The following is a 17,160-nucleotide window of genomic DNA, read 5'->3' as shown; positions in this document are numbered from 1 at the left end:
AAAGGTTCATGATCTAAACCTTGCTCCCGGGACCTCGAATCCTACTAACACTGTTAACAAATTTGATCCCGAGCCTTAAGAATTGAAACCCCGAGCAAAAAACCCTAAAAAGTGCCCAAAAGAATTCCCTGGGAAAATAGGGTAGCGCTACAGTGCTGCCCCCCAAGCACTACAGCGCTACAAGCAGAGCTGCTAAGCCATGGACAACGCTATAGCACCCAACCCTAGGCGTTGTAGCGCCAGAACCAGAGTGTTCCAGCTCTGGTTTTTCCTCTTCGAGTTCTCCAAATTCCAAACCCCAAAAATTGATTCCAAACCTCAACCAAACCCACAAATGAACCCAAAAACCAATCCTACAAGTATTAGGCATCAAAACCCAATCAAAATTTCCCAAAAACTTCATTGAATTCCCAACTATCAAATCCAAAATCTCAACTGAAAACTAACTGAAAAACAGGGCATAAACCAGAGATTTCATGGCTGAATTTCTTACCTCAAACTCAGGATTAAATCCCCTTCAATGGCTGAACACAATCCTAAACCCTCAAGCCTTGCTTCCCTAGCTTGAATCGTCAATTGGGGCTTCAAAATTTTAAAGGGAAAAGAAGAAGAAAAATGATTGGGAGGAAGAAGGAGAATAGGCTCTGTTTTGCTTAAGTTTTCTACAGACTTCCTTAGTTAAATATATTCCTTGGTCAAATGACCAAAATGCCCCTAGGTTAAATAATTTCTTTTCAAGGCTAGCAAGGGCAAAATCGTCATTTCCCGTCTATCTCGTTAATTATAATTAACGTCCTCTAATTCCCATTATTCCCAATATTCTCAAATAGTAATAAATCATATTCCATTACCCTATAATTCCCGGTAATGTACTAATCAACAAATTACCCCAAGACTCACCCCGAGCCCAGAAAATAACCCCGTTATGACCAAACCGCTAACTTGTATTCAAAGATTGTCTCATGCCGAATAGCTCAAACAAATCCACACTATAATGTGACCTCATCCATAATTCACCAACAGACATGAAAATATACAAATATGCTCCCAACGGTCCAAATTACCAAAATGCCCTTATAATGAAAAGTGGACTCACATGCATGCATTTATCATCATATAATAATATAACTCACTTAATCATGCATATAATCATTTAATGGCATAATAAATAAATTATGGCCCTCCCGGCCTTCTAATCCAACCATTAAACCTCATTGGGAATTTTGGGGCATTACAACTGCCGCCAATTCCAAATCATGTGTGGGATATCTCTACTCATACTCCTTCAGCTGTCTCGACGTGGATGCTATCACCTTTCCGGCTTGCACCAGTACACATCCCAAAGCCTGTCTGGAAGCATCACAATAAACTATAAACCTCTCATTGTCTGATGGAAGATTCAATACTAGAGCATTGATCATTCGCCGCTTCAATTCCTTGAAACTGTTCTCACACCTGTCTGTCCACACATACTTAGTCTTCTTTCGCGTCAATTCGGTCAATGGTGTGGCTATTCTAGAGAATCCCTCGATGAACCGCCGGCAATACCCTGCCCTTCCCAAGAAGCTCCTAACTTCTGGTACACTGCTCGACCTAGGCCAATCTCTCACTACCTCAATCTTGCTTGGGTCAACCAGAATCCCCTCCTTAGTGACAACATGACCCAAAAATGTTACCTGCAGTAGCCAAAACTCACACTTGCTGAACTTATCATATAACACATGCTCTCTCAACCACTGTAATACCAAGCGTAAATGCTGCTCATGCTCTGTCTCTGACAGGGAGTACACCAGTATGTCGTCAATAAATACGATCACAAGCTTGTCCAAATAGTCCTTGAAGACTATATTCATCTATCCATAAAGGCTGCTGGGGCATTGGTCAATCCAAATGACATAACCAGAAATTCATAATGTCCATACCTCATGCGGAAAGCGGTCTTTGGTATGTCCTCCTCTTTAATCCTTAACTGGTGGTAGCCTGACCGAAGGTCAATCTTAGAGAACACTGTCTTCCCCTATAGCTGGTCAAACCAGTCATCGATCCTAGGTAGTAGGTACTTATTCTTAATGGTTAACTTGTTCAGCTCTCTATAGTCAATACACATCCTTAAGGATCCATCCTTCTTCTTTACGAACAACACTAGAGCATCCCATGGAAAAAAACTTGGTCTGATGAATCCCAAATCCAGTAACTCTTGCAACTGAATCTTCAGTTCCTTCAACTTTGCTGGAGCCATTCTATAAGGTGTCCTAGATACTGGCTCCGCCCCTGGCGCCAACTCTATGACGAACTCAATCTCCCGGTGTCGTGGCAACCCTGGCAAGTCTGCGGGGAACAAATCTGGAAACTCACATACCAGTCTAGTCTCATCCGGTCCAACCGACACTACTCTGGAAGTATCCACAATGTTTGCTAGGAATCCTATGCAACCCTCCCGCATCAGGTCTCTAGCCTTCAGTGCCAAAATCATAAGTACTTGTGGACCACTCATTGTCCCCATGAATACAAAAGGTACCTCTCCTTCTGGTTCAAAGGTCACCATTTTGCGCTTGCAGTCACTCGTCGCCCCATACTTCGATAACCAATCCATCCCTAGGATCATATCAAAGTCATCAATTGCTAGCTCAATCAGATCCACATACAACTGCCTACTGTCTATCTCTACTGGCAATGCTCTAGCCCATCTCCTAGAGACTACCAGTTCCCCAGTCGGCAACAAAGTATGAAATCCCCTAGCATACAAATCACTAGGTCTACACAACTGATCTATCACTCTAGCAGAAACAAATGAATGAGTAGCCCCTGAATCAATCAATGCAGTAAAAGAAGAACTAGCACTAGAAATCTGACCTGTCACGACCGAGGGGCTAGCCTCAGCCTCAGTCTGGGTCAAGGTAAATACTCTAGCAGGAGTGAGACTGTTGCTTTGTTTTGGCTCTTCCTTTCTGGCTTGTGGGCAATCCTTCCTCAAGTGACTGATACTCCCACAAGTAAAGCAAGCCCTGATCCTGCACTCTCCCTGATGTCATCGTCTGCACCGAGGACACACTGGAAAACTCCTCCAGTTGTCTCCCCCACCCTGACTGCCACTGAAAACACCCCTGTGCCCTCCTATCCGAGCTAGGAGGAACAAGGGCCTTTCTCTTCTGCTCGCTGGGGACACTACCCCGACTAGATCCAGTAAAAGGAGGCACCTTCCTCCGAGCATCGTGCCTAGCAGCGCCCTCTCTCCATATTTGATCCTCAGCCTTTTCAGCTGTAAGGGCCTTGTCCACTACCTGTGCATAAGTGGTAGTCCCCAGACCCAAAGTTATCTTGATGTCATGGGTGATCATGACATTCAATCCTCGCATAAACTGATCTCTCCGTGCCATGTTAGTCAGCACCAAATCTAGAGCGAACTTCGCTAGTCGGTCAAACTTCAAAGCATACTCAGTAACCGTCATTCGATTCTGAGTCAGGTTGGTAAACTCATCAACCTTCGCAGCTTGGACTGCGACATTGTAATACTTCTCATTAAAAATATTTATGAATTCTTCCCAGGTCATAACTGCAACATTCCTTCTCTGCGACACAACATCCCACCAGCGGGTGTCTTCTCTCAACATGTAGCTAGCACAAGCTACTCTCTCATTCCCTTCCACCCTCATGAAATCCAAGATGGAAGAAATCATATTCATCCACTGCTTTGTCCACAGTGGGTCTAGTCCACCCTCGAAGGTGGGATGATGCTGCTTCCTAAACCTCTCATACAAAGGTTCCCATCTATTCTCCATAGCAGGCTGGGCTGGCACTAGTGCCACAGCCTGTGGAACTTACAACCCAATGCCCTGAAGAGGGGTCTATTGCCTCAACTGTCGAAGCTCTTCTTCTATTCGGTGAAGTCTAGATTCCATCTCGGAAAATAACTGCTGCCAATTCGGTGGGGTAGGTGGAGGGTTCTGACCCTAGTTGTCATCCTTGGCCCTATTGTCGCGGAGTCTGATTGATCGCTGAGGCATTATAACAACATGCCTACAATCAATGACGTCGTTTATCAGGCATGATGACAATATCCAAAACCACCTCCCAATTAACATCAACCAACCACAATTAGCAATCCACATAACATAGATAGCATACAATTCATTCATCATGCTCTATTAAAATATTCAGGAAAACAAGGCACTTTAGCAAGCATTTAAACATATAATTCAATAATTACCAACCAACCTTGAGTCGAGCTTGTCACTGGCAGCGAGCGTACATGTTCGGTCAATCTCCAGGAACCATAAACCTTGGCTCGATCCGATACAAAGTTGTAATGCCCTACTTCCTTAGAGTCGTTATTAAGTGAGTTTAAAAATGAGCCATCAACTTGCTAATCGAGGTTTTAGGTTAAAAGTGTGACTAAACTGAGATAAAACTCATTAGAAGTCATTAAATATAAAACATTTGGTTATTCATTGAAAACACATAAAGTTTTACAGTTGGGATCCCAAAATTCTATTCAGAAAATATATTACAGATCAAAATGTACACGTCATCGACTTAGGCGACAAAACAACTATTACAGTATATTTCATTTTCCCAAAATAACCCTAGCCGTGGCAGCCAGGTAGGTCGAACATGTACCCATCGCTCCACGCTCTCCGTACTCATGGTTGGCCGACCTTTCCCTTGCCCTTACCTGCACCATAGAGCACCCGTGAGCCGAAGCCCAGCTAGAAAACTCAATACAAAACAAATAACATATGCATATCTATCAACAACATATAACAAAATAGCCAACAGGCTAAACACATAACGGCCATGCCGTCCCAGACGCTTTACCAGGCCCTAGGTTTGTGGTCCTCACTGAGAGTATGAATCCAGCATCCTAGAAGGGTCTCGCCCTAACGGCTTGCACTCCACGTGCTCAACGCCGTTCCCAGCCCCTTGCCGTACTCGGCTCTACACCCCGCGTGCTCAATGGCGTTCCCAGCCCCTTGCCATACTTGGCTTCCTGCCGTTCTCGGCCTTCGCAATTCCCGGCCTTCGTCGTTCATTCAAAAATATGCACTACATAGCATAATATCAACAAATATTTAAACATATACTAAACATAAACAATAGGGCTACGCCATACAATTCAAGCATATAGGGCCATGCTCTGCAATACAAACAATAGGGCCACGCCCTACTCTACAAGTACAATAGTTTTCTACCTGTGTCCCAAGCTTCCTGAGCACCGCAATCTCGAGCACAGTCCTCTAACCTAAGCCTCATTGAAAACCTAGTCAAAACATATTCATAATATCCATCCATCAAGTTCTAATCCAAAAAATAACTTCAGAATGTAATTCTAGCTTCCGGGACCTTGGATTCTACCAAACCGGGTGGTAAAATCCTTCCCGAGCCTTAACATTTGGATTCTCGAGCTAAAAACCTTCAAACAGCCAATATCTTGAATTTGAGCCGTGACCTAGCCCCTTAAGGGTTGTGGCGCGCTCAAGTCATAGGAAAAATGCCTCTCTATTGAGGGACACAGGCCGCGGCGCTCCAATCCTTCGGTCACGGCGCGCTTGGGCAGATAGAGGCTTCTAGCCTCTTCGACACACACGGGCTGCAGCACCTAAAGAACAGGGCCGCGGATCGAACCTCCCAACCCAGAAAATCACCATTTTTCCTGCGTTTTCCTCAAGCCTAAACCCCAATTTTCATAATTCAAACATCAATAAAACTCATAATTGAACCTGGATTCCTCGTTTACATATCCTAGTTAACACAATAGGTCCATAAACAACCCCATAAACTCATCAAACATCCAAGATCATACTTAGAACCCATTTCCATGCAAGCCTATACTTCCAAGAGAATTCAACAACAAAACCAAATATTCGGCCTGAGCAAATCCTATACACTTCTAGCCTTCAATCCCTTAGTCCCTTAGTCTGAAATTCCAATAGACCCTTCAAGCCATCAAGCATCCAAGAAGATAGAGGGAGCCGAGAACGAGAGAAACCAACGAGTCTAGCTGAGAATTTATGTTTCCCTTCCTTTTCTTTAGTTCCAGTGACTTTTTAAGACTATTAAGCCTACTCTAAACTATGTACAACCCCTGCCAAAAGATCAAATTGTTATATTATTTTATAATATAATGTAATATTATATTATAATATAATGTTTTAGATTAAATAAATGTGACAAATAGTGTCACATATTGTAACATATGATAGAGAGTTACAATATTTAGATATTGAGATATATCCAAATATGTAACATATTTGGTGTTACAAATTTGTAACTTCCAAATATTACCCTTTATTGTGTAAATTTGGTGTTACACAATATTGAGATGAATTTCATATAAGCCACATGTGAAATGGCTGTTATAGATATGATTTTAACCTCAATAATGTGTTTTGGGGGTTACAAAATCATTTGGGAGGGTTTGGAACCATTTGGAAAAACAACACATTTTCAAGTGCTGAAACTGGGCTGTGGCTGCGGCCACTGAATGATGGTGGCCACGGCCTGGGGGACAGAGAGCAGTGGCCGCGGCCACTGATGTCCCTGGCCACAGGTGCATTTCATGCCATTTTTTCAGTTTTTTCCAAATGTGTTGAACGGTTCCAAAAACCCAAATAACTCCAAAATCTCAATTTTAATTCCATATTAATCCAATTAAACATTGGTAACAACCATGGGGGTTGGTGGAATTTGAAATTCAAAGGGTGTCTCTAAACTCTATAAATAGGAGCCTATAGCTCACTTGAAAGACACATCATTTCTATCCATTAGAGCACTTGGCTAGAAACACCTTGAGGCTTGATAATTCCATAAAGCATTTCCAATATTTGAGAGAGATCCCTTAGTGCTTGAGTTAGGGGAAATAAGCTTTTGGACAAAGGTTTTAAACCTTGTTCAAGTTGGTGATCCCCAACACTCTTCACTTAGGTTGTGTAAGTGAGAGTTTTCTTTTGTTTTGTTCTTACATTTTATTCTATTGTTTTTCTTCTTATTTTCATTTCTATTTACTTATAACTTTTGTTTAGAGTTGTAATCTTCTTTTCTTTTGTTTCAAACATCTTTCCTTTACTTGTAATCTTTTGTCTAGAGTTGTATCTTTCACCATTCTCTTCTTCTTCTTCTTCTTCTTCTTCTTCTTCCTTTTCTTTGTTTATTTGTATTTTTCAGTTATAGAGTTGTAACTTTATTTAATCAATCAATATTTATTTGTAATATAATTGCATAGATTTGTATTATTCTTACCTATTTCCATTGAGGCAATACATATTTTTCCTAACACAAACTGCCCCTTAAGCTTATCTTAAATCCTTAAGTGACCCAAGGGAAATTCCATCATTGGCCTTATCCCACTAATTCCTTGGGTATTCCCATAAATCCCTATTTAACGCCGACATGTCCAAATCATTACCAAACTAGTACATGTTACTCAATAATTCCTGAGCCGGGTATTTGACCCCGTTGTAACTTTCTAGTTAAACGGCTCCCTAGGACTGTCTCGGATCATGCATCACAAAAATATCACCACTCACGTGTGGTATCAATCACAATATACACAAATATTGCATTTATGCCCTCAATGAGCTAAAATTACAAATATGCCCCTAATAGCCAAATGAGACACACTTCCATATTTAATTCATCTAACACATGCATTTCTAATCACATAATCATCAATAATTCATTTATTAACATAATTAAATCAATTATTACCCTCCAGGCACGCTAATAAAGGCCCTAAGCCTTATTAGAAAATTTGGGATGCTACAGCCACTATGGGGGTGTGGTATGTGTAACGCCTTGCTAATTAGGGTCCATTACCAGGTGTGTTTTGAAACCAGTGCTGGACTTACTAACAAATCATTTGGAATAAACATGTGATTAAGCCACTAAGGTTTGGGTATTAAAAACTTTTGATCATCTCATAAACATTTTCGTTAAGTTAATAATAAGTTCTTTACATGGGATCCCAAAAACATTAGTTTAGAAGCCTGTTACAAAACTCAGATTACACATTAAGTCGTCCTAAGCGGCAAAAGCTGGGTTTAACCCTAGTTCCTCTGAGCATCTCGGCCGTGATGGTCGAGCAAACTGCATATGTACATACCACTGCTAATGCCCTCCGACTCATGGTTGGTTGAGCTTCTCTTTACCTTTACCTGCACCACAAAGCACCTGTGAGCCAAAAGACTCAGCAAGAAAACATATTCAACAGTTTGGTGAATAAAACAACCATCAAACAGTAATAATTGAATCCAACGCATTCATTAAACCCAATTGGATACCATAGAGTCACACAAGTGCATGTCGCACTTTCTTTCAAGTTTTTGGCATTCGAGCCAGTCAAGCGCATGTTGCACTCCTAGGGTGGCCCAGCAATGGTGGCCTGCACTCCACGTGCATTATGCCAATCTTAGCTTATAAACTAAGTTCCTTATGCCCTTGACTTATAAGTCAAGCCACCACGTGCCTCCAACTTATAAGTTGAAGCCTTGGGATTTTCAACTATTAAGAATCTCCCAGAGCCCATCATAACTAATAAGTTGATCCCCACTTAACATCCTAATAATACCCTAGTTTATAGACTAAGCTTCACAATCATAACAGATAGTCACATGTTTCATATAGAATACTTAACAGATAGTCACACAATGCATTATAATACATTCACTTAACAATCATAAGTATAATCATAATTATGCACGTTACAGCATACCTAATCAGACATTCGCAACATAATTATAATCATGTTCATCACCTTAACTAAGCTCTAATCATGCATTCACATAACAGGTGCAGTTTTCTTACCTTTGGTCTGAATGTGGGTTACTAGCGACGACCCTCCGAGTACGATCCCCGATTCAAGCCCTTAGCGAAAACCTAGTCATAGCCGCGATAAGGGAGTTCCCATTAATAACAAGTAAATACAACTTTCAGACCAACTCTTAGCCTCCGGGACATCGAATTCCACTTAGAAAGGAAGTATAATCGATCCCGAGCCCAAATGGTTAAGTTCCCAATCTAAAAATCTCATTTAATCCAAAATTCCCCTTAAGAGCCGCGACCCCTCACACCCGAGCCGCGGCCCGCCTCTAATTTCAGAGGCTCGGCCTCCCTGAAATCCAACACACGCCGCGCTGCGCCCTTGAGGCGCCGCAGCCCGCCCCTGCCTCCGAGCCCTGCTGGCTCAAAAATTCCTTCACAGGCCGCAGCTCACCATAAAAGAGCCGCGACTCACCACCACGAACCCAGAAATTTCTGGGTTTTTCTGCAACCGAACGCAGCCAAAACTTAACCAAATCTGACCCACACCTCCAATTCAATTCCCACAACATACAAACTCATTCTCACCAATAAAACTCTACTAACTATCACAGTAAGCCTTAAAAAAATTCACAAACTCAACTTTTCAATTACCTAACATGCATAACACCATAATTGTAAATATTCAGTAAAACCAACCAACAATTCAGTTCAAGATTCTTACCTCAGCTGTGATGAAAAACGCCCTTGAACTAATCCCCAAGCCTAACACCTTGATTCCCCAAGCTTTGATCCTCTTCAATTTTCCAAAAACTCCTCAAGCTTCCATGGCACCTAGAATAAACGAGAGAGAGAGAGAAGGAAAGCTCCTGAGTTCTTTTCCTCTAGTTTCCTTAACTTTCTCAGCAATCCCAGCTCACCCAAACACTAGGCTTAGACCAAAAAAATGACCATTTTACCCCTTGCCCTTATCTTAATCATCAAGTGTTCACAAGGGCAATTTTGTCCTTTGCCTCAAATCCCGCTATCCACAATTTACATCCTATAACTCCTGCTAATTCCAATATTCTCACTCGGTTACCACTAAATTCCCATTACCCACTAATTCTCGGTAATGTACTAAATTACTAAAATACCCCTAAGCTCACCCCGAGCCGGGTATTAAGACCTTGTTGTGACTTTTTCGCTAACTTGCTCATCGAGACCGCCTCTCGTCGAGTAACCCAAATATATCCACATAATAATGTGGTCTCAATCACACAAGCACATATTCGCATTTATACCCCAAACAGGTCAAATTACTAATATACCCTTCTTATAAGAAACGGGCCCACATACACATATTTAATATCTTTAAAAATACAAACATAATTATATTTTAATATAATTCACATATTAACTCAATTATTTCCTCACGGCCCCCTAATCCTGGCACTAAGCCATATTAGGAAATTTGGGATGTTACAGTATGCACCTATTCAACATAGGTCGTTATACTTGTTGAATAGTAAACTTGAATCTATTTATGATCGATGAATTATGTATTTGATGTTAATGCTTATTTGAATACCTATTATAGATGGTTGGTTTTTCTTTTTGGACCTCGGCTCACGGGTGTTTTGTGGTGCAGGTAAAGGCAATGGGAAATTAGTCCATCCATCCGTTGGAGAGCTCTAGGGACGATGTGTACACTCAACTTGGCTACCACAGTTGAGATATATTTTGAAGAACTTAGGATGTTAGTCCAGCTTTGCCGCTTAGGTCGGCTATTTTTGTAACTCTTGATATAATTGTATTTTTGTTTAAAACCTTTGGGATCCCTTGTGTACATTCAAATCTTTTAAATGCAAAGTTGAAATACCATTGACCAAAATTTTTAGTACCTAAACCGTCTTTAAACTTAATTACACTTTTGAGTCCAAATGATTCACTTAACGATTTAAGCACTATTTTAAACACAGTGTAACAGTCCTAGATTAGTAGGGCATTACAGGTGGTGCTGTCTCTCAAGAGAGTAGGAGTTTTCTCTCTGGATGGTTCATAAATGGATAAGCACAAGGCCATGAAAAGTGTTGAGTGCGTACAACGGGAAATACATAAGTAGTCAAGTAGAAGTATGTTATGTTAGGGTTGGTGCCATAAACACATGTGAAAATGCATTTTTATTGATTTAAATAAAAGTACAATTTTATTATATTTGTTTATTGAAATTTTTCTTTAATAATTTATATACATATTGAAAAAATTCATATTCATTTATGAGAATATGATCTTGTATGCATACGAGAGAATTAAAATCATATATAATAAATAAAATAGTTAAAGTACAAAATATTTTAATCAATGGTTGCTAGTATGGTTTAATAAGCATATGCGATGCAAGTAATCTAAATTTGAATATTGATGTGGATAGACATCTTGATAAATGTACTTTATATAATTGTGATTATATATGACATGACCGATGTGAATTAATTTCTTTATAAACTTACTATTTTCCATAAAGATTTAATTCATATCTTAAAATATGATCATTTGTAGATCAATTTAAATCCTGAGTTGTCATGAACTCTTGTTCATGTTTATTGGATCTTTTGATTCATTTGTTAAGAACTCTTAATATAATTAGGCTAGTGACTTTTGTTTTGGAGATTCAATATCTTGAATGGATATCTTGAATTGCTGGGAACATGATTTTACAATAATGGAATTCATTCTTTCCTAGCAGATCGAATATTGGTTCCCTTAAGGGTTAATTCTGAGACTGAATAGTTATTAAGCTCAAATATATAATATGATTATAGATTAATTATTCACTGGTGAATTAATTATACTTAAGGAACAATAGGTAATTAGAAGGGTAAAACGGTAATTATTGACCAACTCTAATTAACGAACCAATAAATGGAGGAAAAAACTACATATATTAATTATATCAATGGACTACAAGAGAATAATTTGTAAATATAATTCTATAATTTCTAAGAGTGCAATTCCATATTTATAGTGGAAAAATAATGGAACTAATAAATAAGATCATTTAATTAAAAAGTGAGTAAAATATTATCTTAGTATAAGATAATTATTCAAACTGATAAATTAAGATAAAGTTAATTATGAATTAAGTGATATTTATGTTTGAATTAATATTTATATTATATTTGTGAATAAATATATTATCTTAAAGTTAATTAAACAAATAAATAAGAAAAATCAGGGTCAAAACTAAGTTGCTCACAACACTTACAGTGACATGTGTCCCTAGGATTTGAATTTTGATTTTCAAATATATTTGTTTATTTAATTTGTTTTGATTTGATTAAAATACACAATTACAATAAAGATATAACAAATTAGTTAGAATTAATTAAATTAAAAGAAAATAAAATTGTTTTATTATCTTTATAATTCGAAAAAGATGTGATCATTTTTAAGTCAGTTGATTCATACATATCAAAAGCATCGATAGAAATTTTTCAAAGCCTGAATATTTCAAAAACTCCCTATAGCATTGTCTCTTCTCCAAAATATCTAGATATCATGTGTTGATAACATCTAGAGAGCCTAAATAATCAAACCAGTGAATCTTACGTCCCCACACACGTCCTTGTGTGTTTAAGGAACGACTTGGGAGACCGTGGCGTGAGTCTTCGCAGGATAGGAAGATTGTTTGATTATACAAAAAGACTCAAGGAATCTGGATAGGCTACAAGATGTATGCTTCTTCCTTTTTATGTGTAGATTTAATGTATAGATATATGTATTGATCTTGCGTCCCTGATTTTATTCAAAGTAATACCAATATGTGAGACATTGTTATATTATTTCACACAATATAATATTATATTAAATAATGTGACAAAATGTGATTTGTCACACCTTGTAACATATAATTGAGAGTTAGAAAATTGGACACATGTGTGTACCCAAATGTAACATATTTTGAAGTTACAAAATCAGTTACAAATTTGTAACTCCCAAATATCACCAAATAATGTGTAGATTTTATGTTACACATTTTGATTTGAATTCATCAAAACCATAAGTGAAATGGATATTGGAGACATGATTTTAACCCCCATAATATGTATGGAGGTTGCAAAGTCATGTGGGAAGAGGATAGAACTGTTGGAAATGAAAAAGCTAAGTGTTGCTGAAATTGGAGCTGTGGCTACGGCCAGGAACATCTCTCGTCTCGGCTAGGGACGCTGACAATCAACTCCAACTTATTTTTTCCATCTTGAACGGTTTTAACACCTCATATAACTCCCAAAACTCTTTTTTAATTCCATAAACATCCAATTAAAATATTGGTAACAACCATGGGGTTGGTGGAGTTTGAAATTCAAAGGGTGTCTCAAAACTCTATAAATAGGAGCCTATTGCTCCCTTGTAAGACAACACTATTTCTATCCACTGGAGCACTTGGCTAGAAATACACCAAAAAAGTTTGATTATTCTAGAGAGCTATTTTCAATATTGAGAGAATCCCTAGTGCTTGAGATAGATGGAAATAAGCTTTTAGACAAAGGTTGTAAACCTTGTTCAAGTTGGTGATCCCCAATGATCTTCACTTTGGTTGTGTGAGTGATGGAGTTTTGCTTATTGTTCTTGTTATTTCTTAGTTCTACTATTGCTTTTATCTTCTCTTCTTCTACATATTTTTCTTTACTATTTCTAGTTTATTTGTAACTTTTGTCATAGAGTTGTGATTTCTTCTATTTCATCTCCTTATTTCTATATTTACTTGTACTTTTGCAATATAGTTGCGAACTTATTTAATCATTATCTTGTCTTTTTTATTCTTTTGCTTAAAGTTGTAATAGTTATTATTTTCCATTGAGGCAATAACAATATCTCTAACTATCAAAAGCTTATACCCTTGTTTGTTTCAATGGAAGGTGAGACGATCAAGATCATGAACCAAGACCTAGTGAGGTTGGATAGGTTTGATGGATCCAATTTCACTAGGTGGCAAGACAAGGTGAAATTCCTTTTGACAACACTCAAGATAGCCTACATCCTTGAGTCATCCTTGGTACCTCTAGCCGAGCCATTCGACAAAGACACTCCTAAGGTGGTGGAGAAAAGAAGGAAGAGAGAAGAGGACATATGGGTCATATCCTTAATGCCTTATCCGATAGGCTATATGACCTCTATAACAATACCAAAATCCATGAAGGAAATTTGAGATGCCTTGGAGAGTAAGTACAAGGCCGAGGAAGAAGGTACAAGAAAGTTCTTAATTTCTCAATATTTTGAATTTTCTTTCATTGATGGAAAAAATATTTTACCTCAAATTCATGAGTTACAAGTGATTGTGAACAAGTTGAAAGTTCTCAAGATTAAGCTTTCCAAGGCCTTTCAAGTTGGTGAAATAGTAGCAAAATTACTACCAACTTGGAGGAGCTATAGGAAAAGAATCCTCCATAAGAATGAGGATTACACTTTGGAAGAGATCCAAAAACACATTAGAATTGAAGAGGAATCAATAATTAGAGACAAGGGTGTGAATGAGTCTAAAGATGAGACTTCCAAGGGCCAATGTTGTTTCACACAAGCATCCCAAGGGCAACAACAACAAAAAGGGTAGTGTGAACCCTTTAGGTCCAAAAAAAGATCATGGACAATTCAAAGACGTGAGAGGTCATTGTTTTGTTTGTGGAAAATCCGGGCACTATGCTAGAGTATGTAGGTACCGAAATGACCCACATGGAAATGGGGCAAATGCTATTGAAAAGGAAGAAGAGATCATAACTTGATTACCATGTTTGTGTGCCTTGTTGGGAAATGGTTGTTTTCATGTAATGACCTATAATAAACCTTGTACTCTTGAAAGCTATCAATAAAAATTAAAGTATTATTCTATGATAATTCTTTATTTTGCTATGAGATTAATTATTGTGATATGAGACATTTGTGTGGAATATTAACAAAGTTTCAAAATGAACTTGTTAAAATAATAGGTAAGAGTTTAGACCTATTATGCCATAATGTGATTATTTGTTTGAGAAATTTTCACATGACATTTGTGTTCACATTTTTTATACTGTGAAATATATAAAAGAAATCAACGCGGTGAAAGCTACTTTCATAGAAGTGTGTCTTGCTTTAGCAAATAAATAAATCAAAATAAACATTGATGCTTTTGTTTATCTTGATCTATTGAGAGTTTATCATGTGGCTTAAATGACTCATGATGAACTTTGGGAATTATAATTCTATATTTATCTTGGAGGATAAAAGACTTAATAGAAATAAAGAGATTTCTATTTAAAAGTGATATTTTCACTTTATGTGAGAAATGTGGGGGTGATGCTCCAAATTTAATCAATTTATTTTCATAATGGTTGATTAATTTGGTCATCCTATTAAATATGTGACTTGGAATTCCACATTCTAAATCACTTTGGCTATATGTGTATAGAATGGATAAATATAGACATGCTTGGTGTCTAAAGTTATTGTTATTAATATTTTGATTCAAGAAGGAATCAATTTAAAACATAAAGGAGAATTCATAGAAACAAAGAGGTTTCTAGAATTAATATTCAAGAAAATATTAATCTTATATATTGAAGTATAAAATAGTGGAGGTGTTGACTATAGTCAAAATCACTATTTTAATGGTGTAACTATTTTAATCAAACTATAGCTAGCAACAAAATTTGAATAAAATAATGAGAGTGTTTAAGTATGCATACAATGCAAGTGTTTAAGAAATTTTACTTTATGCACCAATGCAAATGTTTCTATAGAGAGTAATTATTTAATCAAGTGGGGGAATATTATATTTTAATATAATGTTTTATTGATTAAATAAGTGTTACAAAAGTGATTATTTAATCTAGTGGATGAATGTTATATTATTTCATATAATATAATATTAGATTAAATAATGTGACAAAATATGTTTTGTCACGCCTTGTAACATATAATTGAGAGTTACAAAATTGGACACATGTGTGTGCCCAAATGTAACATATTTTGGAGTTACAAAATCAGTTACAAATTTGTAACTCTCAAATATCACCCAATAATGTGTAGATTTTATGTTACACATTTTGATTTGAATTCATCAAAGTCATAAGTGAAATGGCTGTTGGAGATATGATTTTAACCCCCATAATGTGTATGGAGGTTACACAATAATGTGGGAAGAGGATAGAACCGTTTGGAAATGCAAAAGCTAAGTGTTGCTGAAATTAGAGCTGTGGGCGCAGCCAATGATAATCCTTGGCCACGGCCTGGGGGACAGAGGCCAGTGGCCGCGACCAGGAACATCTTTGGCCGCGGCCAGGGACGCTAACAATCAACTCCAACTTCTTTTTTCATCTTGAACGGTTCTAACACCTCATCTAACTCCCAAAACTCCTTTTTAATTCCATAAACACACAATTAAACATTGGTAACAACCATAGGGGTTGGTGGAATTTGAAATTCAAAGGGTGTCTCAAAATTCTATAAATAGGAGCCTATTGCTCACTTGTAAGACAACACTATTTCTATCCACAAGAGTACTTGGCTAGAAATACACCAATAAAGTTTGATTATTCTAGAGAGTTATTTCTTATATTGAGAGAATCCCTTAGCACTTGAGATAGAGGGAAATACGCTTTTGGTTAAAGGTTGTAAACCTTGTTCAAGTTGATGATTCCCAATACTCTTCACTTTAGTTGTGTGAGTAAGAGAGTTTTGCTTATTGTTCTTGTTATTTCTTATTTCTACTATTGCTTTTATCTTCTCTTCTTATACATATTTTGCTTTACTATTTCTAGTTTATTTGTAACTTTTGTCATATAGTTGTGATTTCTTCTATTTTATCTCCTTATTTCTATATTTACATGTATTTTTGCAATAGAGTTGTAAACTTATTTAATCATCATCTTGTCTTTTGTATTCTTTTGCTTAGAGATGTAAAGTTCTTATTTTCCATTGATGCAATAACATTATCTCTAACAGACATTACTGGTTTTTATCACTAGGAATGTTGAGTTCAATTTTTTAAGAATACCTTAGCATTTCGATAAAAGCTTTGTAGTGTTTTCACTAAGATAAAGTTCAAACCCAAAATGTACTTTATTATATGCACAAATATCATTTAGGCTAGAGTAACAACCAAGTGGGGGATTGTTATGATTGGTTAAATACATAGTGAAATTGGTTAGGCAAGAAGAGGTGCAAAAACCATAACGGTTTCACTAAAGTCAACATGTGTGAGTTGACTTTTGGTATAGACATTTATAAATCATCTTCTTGGGTAAAAAAATGTTTCTTTGGAGAGTATAAGAGCACCAAATTTTTTTTGAGGTATTTGAGGATGTTTTGAGACAAGTTTTGGGGATCCAAGTCAGAGAGAACCAGTCTCAGAAGGCACTACACAGGCGACAGACGGTATGTACATGA

The sequence above is a fragment of the Humulus lupulus genome, chromosome 2, assembly GCF_963169125.1.
Source record: "Humulus lupulus chromosome 2, drHumLupu1.1, whole genome shotgun sequence".
NCBI classification, from domain to species: domain Eukaryota; kingdom Viridiplantae; phylum Streptophyta; class Magnoliopsida; order Rosales; family Cannabaceae; genus Humulus; species Humulus lupulus.
This window is presented reverse-complemented; position numbering follows the sequence as displayed.